This window comes from Bombus affinis, chromosome 1 (genome assembly GCF_024516045.1).
Source record: "Bombus affinis isolate iyBomAffi1 chromosome 1, iyBomAffi1.2, whole genome shotgun sequence".
In the NCBI taxonomy this organism is placed as follows: domain Eukaryota; kingdom Metazoa; phylum Arthropoda; class Insecta; order Hymenoptera; family Apidae; genus Bombus; species Bombus affinis.
The window spans coordinates 1201593-1217622 of NC_066344.1; the positions used below are offsets into that span (position 1 = coordinate 1201593).

The window sequence follows — 16030 nt, forward strand, 5'->3', positions numbered from 1 at the left end:
AAAGTTTTCGCTGTTTTTTTTTTATTCGTGCTTGCCAGCGTTATTTGCAAAGTTCTCTAGCCTTTGTACAATCAGCATAATCTTTCAAGAAACACCTTCTTCCTCGTTTACTATTAAAAAGAAACTGCTTAAGGTTTTTAAGCGAATTGCATTTCTTGTCAGTTTAAAATGTACCGATAAACGTCATTGCAACGAAAACACCTTTTATGTAGCCAGTCGATTACACTTGTAACGAGAGTTTCCTAAAAGCCTTAAAATCCGTGTTTCTCATTTAAAGGCGAAGCAGCTGTTGAAGCTTATACTTTTAGTTTAACAGTTCAGGATAAACGTTTCCATTTTCTATACTTTAATACTTTAAGTTATGTTTTTAAATTATAATAACATAATAATAATAATTTTATTATTACTAATAATTCATACTGCTCATACTCTTCGAAATCTTTTTATACAATTTGAATGATCATTTCTTTTAAATTGGCCCAGAATAGCGAAAAAATGTAAGCAACAAAATTCGATTCAGACTTCAAATACGGAGAAGATTAAATTATTTTGAATCTCATCTGAAAGAGAGTTGAATTATAACGCGGTAGGTTGATAAGTCACAAGATCTGGGATGATGTTCGCTGAAATTGTAACGTGCATTAGGTTATTAGAGGTCTCGCGGTGTGCTCGAAGTGTCGCAGTAATCAACGTTAGTACGCAAATTGGGAGTTCCATATTGGCACGCTTGAGCCATGTAAGCACAACTTACTCGTATGTGACTGTGGCACTCTGTATGAAACGAGATTTATAATAATATCACTCCTCAACACATTTCATTAATATTCAAGTGCATCTCTCTCGTTAATTCTATTTCTATTCCGTGTTTTATATAACCTTAAATTCCACTCAAAATTAATCACGTCTGCTGCGCTCGTTACCAGCCAATAATAATCAAAAAGTATCGAGTAAATATGCAATTCACAATCGTTCGTTTCATTTTATTCCAACTCTCTCGTCAGAATTCTCGACAATACGCTCGTATTACGATCTGGCGCCGGTTTCAAAGCGCGTAAACACCGCGGTATGCGCGTTAGATCGTCGCCATCGATCGGTCGCATAACTCTTCAGGTTAGCCGATAATTGGCAACAATTTAGAGCGGGAACGCGCAACGAATGATACTGTGTTTCGTTTCAGATTCGACCAAGAGGGTGTAAATCGATCAGGACGAAAAGGACCAAGAAGAGAAACGGCGACAAAAGCACGGTTTATCAACGATATCCTTTCACGATATCCGCCGGCAAACAGTGCCGTGAATTCGAGATACGTGGCCTATCGTCAGCGCGGAAATTACACAGTTGCGTCTCTTCCAAGAAAGAAAGAAAAGAAGACAGCTTCCGGCGCAAGATTAGAGTCCTCGAAGCAAGCACGTTCGTTAATTAAGAAATCTCGAATGGGCTAGTTTAGGCGGAACGGAGATCTGGCCAATTTTTCCTCAAAGGACCAGAGTGAACGCGAGCCAAGTCCGCAGTCGTTGTTAATTATACGCGTTTATAATTAAGCGTTTCACGAGGGTAACTTGGAGTGGTTCTCGGAGAGAGTACGGTCCTTAAGACACGAGCCTGAAAAGGGGCAACGAGACGTATTCGTAATTAGCAGAAGTGATGCTACATAGCTGAACGAACGATCGAAGCAAAGACAGATAAAAAATACAAATAAAATCGCTATGAAGTTGATTAAGAAGAAGAAAATTTGAATCGATTAGAGGAGCCATCGGTGGACAACTGGTGAGTACCTATTTAGATTTCGAAAATTGAATTTATTTTTTAAATTTATTTTAATATTAAATGCATTTTCTACCAAGATTTAAAGATTAATCAATTTGGTGTAACCATTATCGTAGAAAATGCATAACAGATACGTGTTGTCACGCAACAATTGGATTAATCGATAGTTGCTTGTAATTTGATGAAGCGAATAAGCGTATGATCGTATTGTTCCCGAGAACCTAATTATAGGATGAATTTAGAAAACATATCCGCGTAACATTATACGTCGAATTTCCTCGAGGCATTAGCCGATGTGTAATAATCCACCGATAGCGAATTAATCGGGAGCCTACACAGCTGTACTACGTAAATTAGCTATTAAATTTCCATAATCGTACCAATAGTTAATTCGTTGATCGTAAACGCGTAATTCGCCGGTTTATTAAAAGTTCGAGTAAGTTTATTTCTTACATTATCGGTTCGGTTAACGTTCATATCGAATCTGCAACGAATAAAAGATTACCGGCGAATGATATCAGGAAATCGAAAGTAAGAATAATGAGTCTTTCGATTAAAATTTGCACCCGTGCCGACAGTAGTCGTCAAAAAATGACACGTTGTAAACTTTCATGCCATGTTTTTAAAAGAATTCGAAACTTCGGTATAAGCACCGATCAAAACGGAATTGTTTCGTCAAAACTGAAAGAACGATTGCGTTTTTAGTAAAATATAGATACACTTATGTGCTTTTCCATACATCTTACGTTTTATATTTCTCCGATACAAGTTTTGTACTTTAGTCGTTAGTACTTCTAGCGCTAACGGTAATTCTTGATCTTTGTTCTTAAAAATAATTCTTTCGTTGTTACTTTCTTTCTTTTCTAAATTTTATTCGGCAACTACAACCAACAAGGCATACGCTGAAACTACCGTTACACAGTACCAAAGTTTCCAAGACTTTTATATTTTAACCGATAGATATCGCAATCGTATTAACTTTCCTGCAACATCTCATTTTTGTTTGGAATCGAAACTTCTTCTCGCAATATCTAATTTTTCTTTCGAATTAAAAATCCTTCTTGTTCAAGGAACTTTTTTTCTTCCTCGCTTCTTCGCTTCTTTACCTGTTTTTAAATATCCACCGTCCGTCGCTTGCTTGCATCACTTTTGTTTATTTTCACCTTATTACGCTCACGTTTCTGTTTACTTGTTTTGTCCGCTTAAGCGGGTTTGTGCCCATACGCGACGAAACGAAAAAATAAATAAAATCAACGTATCGCTTGAGCTGTGATATGGAAACAGATCTAAACATCGCCTGGTATATTTTTCACACGAACGTACGTACATACATCGTACCTCGGGCTCCAACCATTAATCCGCAATTGGATTTCGCTATGAATTCTCTATCGATCTCGATTCTCTGCCTATTCGCCGCGTTTCGTTTCAAACGTACCTTCCTTCCTTCGTCGATAGAAAATGTTCGTCCGATTCATCCGCTAATCGAGATTAATGGGGAACGAGATCACTGATCGAACGTAACGTACCTATACCTCCGAACGTATGCACTGAATGTTAATTAATCTTATCCCCCGTAGCTACGAAATTCGTCTTCTACAGGCGTCTATAGAATTGCGACGTTGATTCAATGGAAAGGAGATAGATTCGATGAATCGTTCGTTGCATCGATCGCTACACTCAGTATACCGCGGTTATACAATGAAACTGAGATTGAAATTTCTTAATGGCATACGAGAAATGTGCAAGTTTTAACCGTTAACGATTAGGTAAAAATATTTGCTATTTTTTGCACGATTAAGAGTAATTTTTTGAATAGCAGAATTTAATCATTTTATTCTGGATAGTTTGCCAAAATATTGTTCCTCCCACTTCGTACGAAGATGTCGTTATTTTAGAATTTGCAAGTTATCGATCAGTCTGGCTCGAGTACGTATAAAATAATTTAATTTTTGATTAAATGTAAATAGTTTCCGACCATTGACACACTTCTGCGAAGTATTTCTTTCTAACATGCTCGGAGAGAAAACGAACATCAGCATGAAAGAATTATTCAAGCTTAAAAGTAACTATGTGCAACGTACCTTTTAACAAGTTCTTTTTGTCGTAGGAAAGCGTTTTTCCAATGATCTCTTTCAGTTATCGCATTGGTTAATATCGAGTTTAATTTCGTTCTCGCTCGTACAGCATCGGCGTTAAGCTTTCGAAGCTCTAAAACAAATGTAGCTCTATGTCAATTTTCTCACATAGTATTCGCGTTTATTGCTGTTTGACTCGCGAATACAATGGGTTTCTCTATCGATTCGTCGCAATTTGAGATAGATTTATATACCTCGAAACGTTTCGAATATGGTACGCGATCGAATCATCTTAATGTTTATACTTCTTGGTTCATTTTCTTAAAGGGAATGTTTAAAGGATTCAAGTGGAATTTGAAAAAAATTTATTTATGAAATATCTAAGACACGGAATTTAGAAAGAAATTAAATCTATGAAATTTCCGAGGCATTCGAATGGAACTTAAGCGGAATTCGTGCGTAATAAAACTATTGTGCGATAATAAGAGAAAAGAAAATGGCTCCACTGAATTGCATAAATTTGCGGCTCTTGAACCGGAGGAACACATACCTTGCCGATGGTGGAGATAATTCGATCGAGTTAATTTGAGAATACTCCACGTAACCAACTGCCTATTTAGCGTTAACAAGTCAAGCAGAACTGCCGGAAGGTCTCTTGTGTTCCTGTTATGTGACTTGATGCGAATTCCCCGAGGTTCTCTATTATTTACTCTATGCTAACAACGTGAAAAGGGTAATGGGGCCGGGGAAATATTTCGTCTCGGTTGAAATCGTGCAATGACTTTTGTTTTATATCGTTAAACAAGCATCGCGGAATAAAGTTTTATTCCACTTGTTATTCTAGTATTCCATTACTAGCGTGTTTATGTAAGAAACTGCTTACGAAAAGATCATAAAAGATTCAACGATGAAACGAGAAAGGGATTCATCGTGATAATCATGCACCCAACTTTTTCAAATTTACGATCCGAACGAGGGAAAGTACTAAACTTAAACCGAAAATTTCAAGCCAACGCTGGATCAATGTATGATGTCCTATTTTGGTAGGTAATTCCAGGAAAATTGACGTTGTAAAACGTGATCGAAATATCAGTCGCTATCCGTAGATCTGTTCGAGCTGGATACCATGTCAGAAGTTAGGATGCTATTATATGTAAAAAAATTGTTGTCGCAAAATGTTCTAACGTTGAAATGGATGAAACTGTGCTGCTTATTTCGACATTATCGAAAACAGATCCCTGGCAAATTCGAATGATCGAAACACGACAATCGAACTTCTCCAATTAGCCATCTGTCTAACTGTATCTTACAACCCTTACATTACTATAATTAGATTCTGTAATTCTAGTCACATCGCAATCGATATTCCTAACTACGATCCTATCATGATTAATTGAAATTGTGTTTCGTAAGTCCGATATTATTGGAATCAGGTTTCAAACATAAGCTGTAATCGTCGATACTATGACTAATTGATTTTTAATCTTAGTACGGTTCTCAACTTTTATACATAAATTTCAAGCGAGCTATCAAGTATACTAAGAACGATTCTTTCGTTTCTTGCCTTTAAAAAATTTCTTAACGATAGGAAAACGCGATTTTGCTGACAAATGTATACAAATTCTTTTTATAATTGCCACCGAGAGACCATGATTAATGAATTAACGCGCTAACGTGTTAATAACGTAACGCGAAAGATATTCTCGGATTTGCTAAAAAATTCTTTAAAACGAAGGCAACGAACAAATCTCTGTTGCGACCTACCTTCACTTTCAAGTTTCGTACGATTAAACTGAAGTTCCAGGCGAGCTTGCGACTGCAGGTTGATTTCGAAAGCTCTCTCGAGCTGGAAAAACTTGGTCCTCAGTTCGCTGAGGTTTCGACGCAATTCCGAGGCTTCGGATTCCGTTCTTTGCAATTGCTCCTCGCGATATCGTTGCCACGAGTCCATCCTTTCTGTAATTACTTTAATTAAGTCACCGATTTCGATCCAGTAAAAACGGACTGTGGCCATTAACCGAAGAAAATGCCTTTGCCACTTTTTAAAATGAAACTTTTCTTATTTCGGCAAGTCTGACCAACATCGACGAGTTAAATTCTATCGAGCTTGACATTTTCACATACGAAACGAAACGTATTTTGTGATTTAAATAACGCTCGCATTTTTTCCACTGCCAGTGAAATTTACTTTTCCGTTTTGAACGAAGAAATTGTTTGGCGAGATATTGTAAGAGGCGCGAATATTCGTACGGTTAACGAGAAAACTGATTGTTAAGGTTGTTTTGATGCAATTAGGGTTATTTACAACTACAGCTGAAATGTATAATTAATTCGCTATCTTTCATGATTTTCTATCTAAATATTTGCTACAGTTTTATATGAAGACGTACAAAATGTTTTCACGATTATCGTAAACCGCGTAAATTGCAATTTTGCAAATATTTCTATTAATTACTTAGAAATCTAAAAAACGGTATCGAGCCATCGAAATGATTATTATTTTTTACTTACAAACCATACGATAATCGCAGATCTGGTATATTCCGATAAAGATCGTGAAACAGCAGATGTTTGTTGGTCGCTCGTGAAAAATAACTCTCGATTTTCCGACCGGATTGACATCATGGCCTTAGATTCGATCATATGCGCTGGCAGAGGTTCCACTTCATCGCGAAGTTGGGTAAAAGCGTTCGGTCAGTTCAATCGATGCGAGTAATCGATTAGAAAGAAGCAAATATGAGTTCGACGGCCAACGCTTAACTGGAAAAGGACCATTCTCGACGAGTGCTCGCGATTTTCCGCCAATTATACGTTTCGTTCGGCTCTGCATCAACGAATATTTCTTTCTATTACGGAATTAATAGCGTATAGATCAATAATTCTTACCATTTACTAGCCTGTGTCACTAAAATACTCTCTCGCTCTATCGAATCATTTTTTTTTTTTTTTTTTTTTTTTGCTATTACTTAAAATATCTATTTCGTTTTCATCTTCGGATTCTATTAGGTTGTCGGGAAAGTATCTTTCTTCTACAGACACGTCTTTTACAGCGATGCATCTTTATAGAAACATGAAACCTAATCTGTCGAACGTTGTGATCTTCATTTTGATAGAACAAAATGGATCATACGTGATTCGATACAATAATATAAAACGGAAAATGTTATGCATTCATTATTTTCTTATAAAACGAATGAAACTTTTACGATTAAATATCTAATTAACGTCGTCGTTAATTATACATTTTTTCGTAAGAATGTTTACTTATTTTCGATATAATTTCATCTCATACTGTATATGCGAATCTGCTCGAATGAAAGAAAGTTTGTTATATAGTTTCTATATCAGAGAAAAAATATAGAAAGACATTGAATTACACGGAAGAAACATCAACTGTGATTAAATCAAATTAAAGTATTTGGAAGAACGACAGTAAGCAGGAGGCGAGTTCATTATCACGATATTCCATGCGAGCGGGATGGAACGCGGACGGAAATGATCTTCTCTGTTTCACGCTAATGACTGTTCCATTCTCATTTTTCTACGCCAGGTCGACGTCCTCAGGCTTGTTCTCGTTATGAAATATGCAGCACCGTTATGAGCAGGCGGTCACCGCAAAAAAGGCAGAAAGTCAATATACTGTCGCGTCACGCACAGTGTTAATCCTTCGAAATCAAGCTACCGAATTTTTCCTATGCATTTCAACCAGCAGAAACTTCTATAGACGAATGTTTCCTCTTTTGAAAAATTCAGTTCCGCATTTGATTCCACCCTTTTACGTCACGAGGCAAATACTTGTAAAAAAAAGGAAAGGAAAAAAGAACGGAGATGTCAGTATGTTGAAGCAAATTTTAATCTCCTGTTTATTACAGTTTTTTTTTGCGTTTTCACCATCCGTACAGAGAAGGTGCTCTTTTTAGGAGACGGTAAAGCAAGCTTTCAAAAGCTTAGAGCTCAGAATGAAGCAGTCGATAATTGTAGCACGTAGTTCGTGGAACCAGATTTTCATCGAGACACGCAGTAAAGAGAGATAAAAAGTTGATTAAAAAAATGATTTCTATGTGCCGGAGAAAATTACCATGTTCCGTCTGCTTCAGTTTTTTGTCTCCGATATCGATATATCTCTATGAGAAGAAAGCGGGAAAGAAGATGGAAGAGGAATACAAAGCAGTAAGATGATGTTCTACGAATTAATTTCAGCAGTAACGAACTTGGATTAATTTGACTCTCAAATGCAGAATTAATACTTTGTTCGTTAGATCTTTTAGAGCTGAATTTTTTATCAGTCTATGAGAATGGTTGTTTTCCATTAAGCAAAAATACGAAATACGTTTAGCAGATTTATCACAGATTTAATACCAATGCATTTACGAAATTTATTTTTTGCCTGATATTGTGAACAAGTCAAGGCTAAAGTTTAAGATCAATTTTATCGAAAACGAATACGTGCGTTTAGCATTTTTCGCGAGTTTATTCTTAATCAAACGGTTTAACGATCGCAACTTGTAATTAAATTAAAGCTGAAAGAATAAGATCTTCATCGAGATATTTAAGAAACGTTAAAAGTTCCTCTATATCGGCAAAAAGTATTCCTACGTTATTCAGGGGCTTGCTCTTACGCAATTTCTTATTCGTTATCGTAGGATCGATCGTTCTATACAGAGGCAACGCGTTCATATTCACGCGACAGTAAGAAAAGAGAGCTATGAAGGAATACCAGTACGCAGGCAAATGGAGAGATAGAAGTTTTTTATCCTTAATAAAATCCGTAAGAAGAAAATTTGTTCCTTGCAGGTGAATTTATCACGTGTAATAATCTCAACGCAAGATTGGTGCTTTCGTAAGATACCACGCGATAACGTTCCGCTGTGGTTTTTTTATTACGATGTCAGCCGGATCGTTAATCACGGATTTGCGAACGTCGTCAAGAAAACGGCAGAGGTGACAATGATAATTGGACAAATATTTCTTCGTGAAACGATCGGCGTTATACGATGTCGAGAAATGATACGAATAAGCTGTTCATAACGTTCTCGCGATATATCGCTGAATATGGTGCGACGACGATGGATGAAATAACGGTGGATTTTCTGCAGGAAAAAAAAGCGAGAACTGAGTTTAAATTAGTATTTTATTAATTATTCAATATTGCGTGTATATGATAAACGGCCGTATTTGTCTTCGATAAAAGTGATCTTAAACTTTAGTCTCGACTTGTTCACAATATCAGGCAAAAAATAGATTTCGTAAATGTATTGGTATTACATTTGTGATAAATCTGCTAAACGTATTTCGTATTTTTGCTTAATGGAAAACAACCATTCTCACAGACTGATAAAAAATTCAGCTCTAAAAGATCAAACGAACAAAGTATTAATTTTGCATTTGAGAGTCAAATCAATCCAAGTTCGTTTCTGCTGAAGTTAATTTATATAACATCGTCTTACTGCTTTGTATTCCTCTTCCATCTTCTTTCCCGCCTTTTTACCTCTTTTGACATATTTGCCCCCTCGTCGTTTCCTAATTTTATGTATTACAAATTTCCATTTAAATTGCAATTCTATTATATATATCGTTTAGACAAATGGAATGTCTCAAAAGTTTTAAAGAAACATTTACTTAGCTCGCGAATAAGAACCAATAAGATGTTCGTTCGTATATAGTCGATTTCTTTTTCGTAGGAAAACAAAAATATTTGTCTAGTATTACGTTCAATGAATTGCCTTTTAGCTCGAGTTTCGTAGCAAAAATTTCAAGATATTCCATTCTCCTTATTTGTGGATCGAGGTGCGAGTACCGAATAATGTCTTTGTACAAAGACCGGTAAGCGTTGCTGAAAAGGAGAACTATTTTGTTACGATGTTGCTAACAGATTCTTCGCTTTGTCTCGGTTTTATAGTTCATCTTTGATGTAGAGAAAGTGTCTCGTCTGAGCTTGTCCTTTTCGATGATGCTCGACGCTTACCTATTTTAAATGTCCGCCCTAGTTCCTGGTCTTTTCGCTGGAAACTCTGTGCCAATTTTCTACATTGGCTCTTATTATTAAGGTCACGGATATTTCAATTTACTAGAGGATTTTATATTTCAGCGAGTGACTTAGGTTTGCATCGCGTCTACTCGAGTTCAGTCGCATCGAGTTTCGTTGAAAAAATATGTAGAGTCTTCAGATCGACGTCTAAAAGCAGTTTCAAATTTTCTAAATAATATACGTAATTCGGTTATTTCTGCAAAGAGTAGCAGTTTAAATTTTCATTCCAATTTAGAGCTTTTTCACAGTGGTTCAAAAATGCGATATGTAATCATTTAAAAATACAAAGGCTCGGATATTTAAAGCTTATTCGAACTAGTTCAATTATTAAGTTGCCTGAAAAGTTTGTTTCGTTTTATGAGGAAATAATAGACGCACAACGTTTTTTCTCTTATATTATTTCTTTTATATTATTGTATATTATTTCTTTTATATTATTACGAAGGTGCACTGTTGTAAAAAACACGTTTGCGAAAGAAAGACACTTTTCGGACAACCTAATATTTGCTTTCTTATCTATTCGATATTTAAGATATTTAAATCTCCGCATCTTTTAATTACCGTCACAAACGACGGCTTTAGACGTAAAATTGGTCTATTCGCATCATTTCGATCCAGCTTACATCGATAGTATTATCAAGCTCTTTGTGGGAGAACGATATTCCTGTGCTCCACCGATCGTGTCTGTCTGCTATTGTTCCTCCGCCGTAGGTTATTTCGCTCTTGAGAAAACTATTGAATTCCAGCGACGCGACGTTTCGATGTGCACCTATTCCTCTCTTACATTTATTTCTATAGATCTATCGAGGGGGCTTGATAAAAAATTTAACGCTTCTAACCCGGGACACTGGGGCTGGTTCGGAATAGTTGGCGAAGCGCAACGATCATCGCTGCATTTCGAGCTATTGTTTCGTTTAATCGACAGGAAATAACCGCGGATACCCGTCAATTCTATTCCCGTGCACCAGGAAATGCGGGACGTGGTTCCGTTCGTTTCTCCCTACTCGTTTTTCCTCGAAACCGTTACCGTTCTGTTTTTCGTGAAAATCCCACTCCCCTCGTTTGAAATTACGATGGTCGTTCTCGTACTTTTAACAGCAATTAATTAACCGCTAGGTACCGTTTCCTTTTTCCTTTTTCTTTTTCGACGTTTCAGCCAGCCTGCTCACCTGGTCACGGATCGATAGAGAACGTCTCTATCAATCGTGATCCTCGTCAATTATTGTCGTACGTTTAATGAAAATTACCGGTGAGGACCAATTATTGCTGGGCAAGATACCGAGATCGTTTCCACGAAGAGTGCTGCTCATGGTCGCAGCTTTGTAATTGTCGTAGTTTATTCGTCGACGTATTTTCAGCTTCTTCATCGATGTTTCTTCGACCGGCAATCTCCGTTTTATCACGATTCTATCGGAATTTATAAAGTATTAAATTTATATATTAAGTACTTTAAAAATGCTTCGATTTACTTTACATTGTCGATTGACATAAAGAAATTTTCATTTATTCGATGTTGAAAAATATTTACTTTCCGTCTTTATGCTTAATTCTGTTTGACGACATTTTTAACGAGAATACGTTTTCGTCTATCATCACAGATCTTCTTTTATCGAACATAAATTTTCAAATAAAGACAGCAAGTTTTTCGGTAACGCGAAAAGCGTTTAAAATTTAGGAAAGTTCAAGATCAAGGTATGGTTGTACGACTATGGCTTATACCCGAATTTATAGGTCGACGAAGCGTTGTTCGGAAGAAGAAATCCAAGTCTGAGTTATCGAGTTTGAAGGAAAACCGCGAGGTACGAAATAATGGAGGTTAACTAGAGATTTAGTGTCTGTAAAATTAGTTTTACGAGCAACTCGATCACCGTTGCCGTTCATTCTCGCTTCTTATTTTCGATTTTAGTATCGATTTGCTTCCCCTTTCTACCACCGGAATTATTGCAAATCTAACATCGAGTCGTTTTACGAGTTCTCTTACGACTATCTCGCCTTGAACAATTATTTTCCGACGGATTTCAATAATATTTAACTCCGAGCGGAGTTTCACAGTTTGATTCTTCAATTATAATAATTAGCGAAGGAAGTTAATTACGACTTTAACCAATTATCCGGAATGAACATCTCTTCCTATGATCATCATAGATTTAACAATGGTAGCTTATTCCATTTGACGTAACGAAACCCATGCTCGGTATCTTGTGAATATCTTTAATCAGTTGCCGCGCGATCACACGATTCAAACGCAAGCTCGATTTTAGCGGTTTCGTCCCGTATGTCACGATTCAGCTCCTATGTGATTTCCCTTATAGCTGTTGCTGTTACATGTCAAACACCCCGTAGCAACGTGACGTAATTAATATCGAAAATTATCCGTCCCTTTGATCAAGTTGCACGCACTCTCGTGTCTGTTCACGATAATTTGCAGCTTTGTACGTGACTCGTGTAAAATCGTGCGTTCCTGGTAAAGGTCACATATGGATACGCGATTCTATAAAAATATCATTCGAGCTATTGTAGGGATTACTTTCGTGCGATTATAGGAAGATTACCGAGCATGGTTCTTTGAATAAAAAGATTATTGCGAGTTGTTCAGACGATAGAAAGTAGCAGCTTTTAAATTTTTCTATTTACTTCGAAGCAGATATTTTTTCGAAGAGATAGGTAGATTCACCGGTGAAATCGCAAATTAATTATCGTAATGTAGGAATTCTATTTATTATTTATTTGTATTTGGCTTCTATCTATTTGGAAGAGATTATATAGATGCAAGATAGTTAAAATAGTTTTTTTAGATATAATAACACTAACATTTAGAAACATAGAATAATTTGATAAATATTACCTATACAAACGTGACCTAAAAGAAAACCAATGTTCTATATCTTTTAACTATTATTCTCAGCCATTCTCTTTTATTCAGGCTTAACAATTTTATACAATGATACATTATTTCGCGTTATTCTGCATTATTTTGCATTAAAATTGCATTATTGAAAATTTGAAAGCAACGATTAATAGTTTTGTAATATAATCGAGAATTTAGAAAATTTATTCCTTAATTAAAGCGCTCGATCACTGAGCGTTTACGATATTAGGTTAATTACATGCGGTTTCTACCATATTTTTCGATCAAACCCTTCAGGACCAGATATTTACCGCAGTATTCTATTACAAGACAAATTGAGACTATAAGTTCCTGTGGTGTAACTGGTCCAATAAACCATTTTCACAAACATGCTCGAACACGCTCCAAATACCGCATTAACAAGGAAAGGTGGCGAACGATCCGCTCCTATTTTAATGGAACATTGTAAGTCTAAAGAATAGCCAAAGATAAAGATATTTATCTTTTTTAACTACTGTAACTCGAGTTTTGGGGGTGAAGCCACCCTCCAAAATTCGAAATCCTAAGCATTAACCAATAAGGAATCATCCCAGGCAAAAAAAGCCGAATGAGTTCTGTTTGAAAATAACTGAATGAAGGGGGTACTGAAGTCAACAACATTTTTTTGAACGACTTAAAAACTGTGTTTAGCTAAAAAAATACAGCGACTGTGTATGTAACGAAATGAATTACATTTTTTGTTGAAAAATCAACGGTGTACATACATATATACGTAGGTGCCGCATGAATCGATGCAAAAATTCTATTTTTCTGCCGTCCATCGATGGACTCGCGTCAAAAACCGGAATTTTTTCAAGTTTATACTTTAGACGTTTGGTTACAAGCCGTTTTGTGTACCGTTACGTGTTATGCGCATTCTGCAATAAAGATTTGTTACCACTCACCTTTGCCTTGGAAGTGACGATTTTCTTTTTAGTAGGAAAATCTTCGGAAGAATTAGCCCTGAGATCCGAGGCATGAAAGGCCAAGGGAATTTCTTCTTTCGATTTCTACCCTTTCATCCTCGATCAAAGCGTGCCGGTAGTAATATCCTAGCGCTGGTAGTATCGTTTGAACGAATACTACTCCGTATTCAAGAAGCTGTTACGGCCACTTCAGTTATTTCAGTAGTTTGCTGACATAAGGACATCAACGACTGCTAAAGGAGAATCTTATCGGTTTATTAAGTCTAGTCGAGATCTTAGATGATTTGCCTTTTTACCAACATCTTCGCAAAGACCACAACCTATCATCGTGCTTAATGTACCGAGAAATACAAAATGGACGAGTGTCGCGATCCTCGTCCATTATGTAGTTTCATTGATTGTAGTTCGATTGATTGGTTTGTCCAAATTTGAGGAAGAAATACGAAATGTGGAAGAGTCGTAAGAGAAAAAGGCTTTGTAATTTACTAAATTGAAAATAAAGCGAAAAATTGCTCGTTGGTCAGGATTATCGAGCCGAGATATTAACGTTGTGATTTTCGATTTTTAAGCGGACAATTTTTTCGTGAATTAATGTTTATGTTCCACGGCAATTCGACTATGGATTAAACGATAGCAGATGCGAGCATTTTCTACTTTTCATCGACCGAGAAATATTTCTCATAAACGGATGGCAAGTTAAACACAAAACCTGAAGTATTTTACAAATTGCCGAACACTTTATAAATTCGTCGTCAATTTTTTCCAGCTCGAGTCCCCTCTGGAACCTATTAAAAGTTTTCCAACGGCAAGTCATACATACAGTTTTCCTTATTATGCGAAGAATCCTCACTATCGTACACTTTGACAAGAGTCTTTCACTTTTCTGAATTCGTCCCTCTTCTTCTTATTTCGGACCGTCTTCTATTATTCCATCCAGGGAATTGTACGAGGCGTATAGTTCCCGGCAAGGGTAATGTCCTGGAAACTTGTTACGAGTTGCAGGCAATTATCCATCGTTTCTTAACCGCTTGCATCCTCTTTAGGATGAAAATGGCAAATACCAGCGAGACCGAAACGGGCGAACACCAGAGGAAGCGGTTATAAAAGATGGGTAAACAGAGTCGTACAAGTATCTTATTTTTCAGAGAACGTTAAAAGTACAAAAGGTACAGACGTAGAAAGAAGACGAGAAAAAAGGGAGGAACGACTGAACTTTCAACAATCGATTTCTTGGTTAAAGAACATAGGAACAAGGACAAAGGAAACCATCTAAAGTTTTCGTCCCTGCGAAGATAATTTTCTTCTGGTGGAATTGCGTTTAATTTACCGTGAAATTTGTTTGCCCTCCTATATACATAAATAAGAGGGCATATCGGAAACTCTGCTGCAGTTTCCTTTAAATTTTTAATAGCCCCTTCGGTACCGTTTAATACGAACTATTCCGCTTACTTTCGTTCTTTTGAAATCCTTCTATTTTATATTTACAATCGCCACCGTAACTAGCTCTAAACGTTCGCGCGCCTTTCCAATTACAGATTTCCGTAATCGGAGCGATATTAAATTGGAATTAATGCGCGATCTAGAAGGCACAATCAGCCGGCAGATGTCTCGGCCCAATTTATATTCGAATCGTCGAACGATGATCAATTCTCATCAGTCAATTTCAGTGGAACGACCAGCAATAACTAGTCCCACAGACCTGTCAATGTTCGAGCGGCAAAGATGGAAACGTCCTCGTCACGACTGCGGTTATTGACGGCGATTGCCAACATGAAGCAGCGTTGTTCGAGTATTCCCGGTATAATAGACGCTTCTGATCCTCGTGTAACGCCCCCCCTCGCTGTTCATGAATTCGCTGGTCCGGATGCTGATAACGCGCTTCCGCCTCGTAACTGATACGGCGACAACGACGCTTCTCCAAACCGTCTGCTTTTCACGGTCATCGGGGAAACCATTCCAATCTGTTGTTTGTGGTTGGATTCTACACCATCCTCGTCTAATAATTACTCCCTCGATCGAATCACGCGTTTGTCCTGTCACATTGATCGAAGATGTGACGCAAGACACACTCTATTCCGTACTTACGATTAGTCTTTGTGTGCGTAATTTGAAATCGAGTTTATCAGGTTAAACTCGAAGACGTTCTGAACTTACGAAACTGGTCTTTGTTTTTCAAACAAAGGAAGAACGTTGAAGCGTAATATAGGAATTTTTTGACCAGGAGATTTCACTTTGACATCATTTAAATAGAAATTAAAAAGATTGATAGGTTGTTTGAATATTTAAGGATTCCCTATCTCGTAGCTACTAAATTATATAAGTTTTTTAACGTAAAAATGTCCACGAT

The 16030-nt window shown here is 36.9% G+C and overlaps 1 protein-coding gene across 1 annotated transcript in view; it reads left to right on the forward strand.

The window, feature by feature from the left end:
• The window catches only part of LOC126915803 (glutamate receptor ionotropic, NMDA 2B), a 360824-nt gene that overhangs the window by 15299 nt on the left and 329495 nt on the right, over positions 1 to 16030 (forward strand). The window contains exon 2 of the mRNA XM_050720833.1: positions 1178 to 1767. The gene's annotated coding sequence lies outside the window, so the exon portion shown is untranslated. The remainder of the gene's footprint in view (positions 1 to 1177; positions 1768 to 16030) is intronic.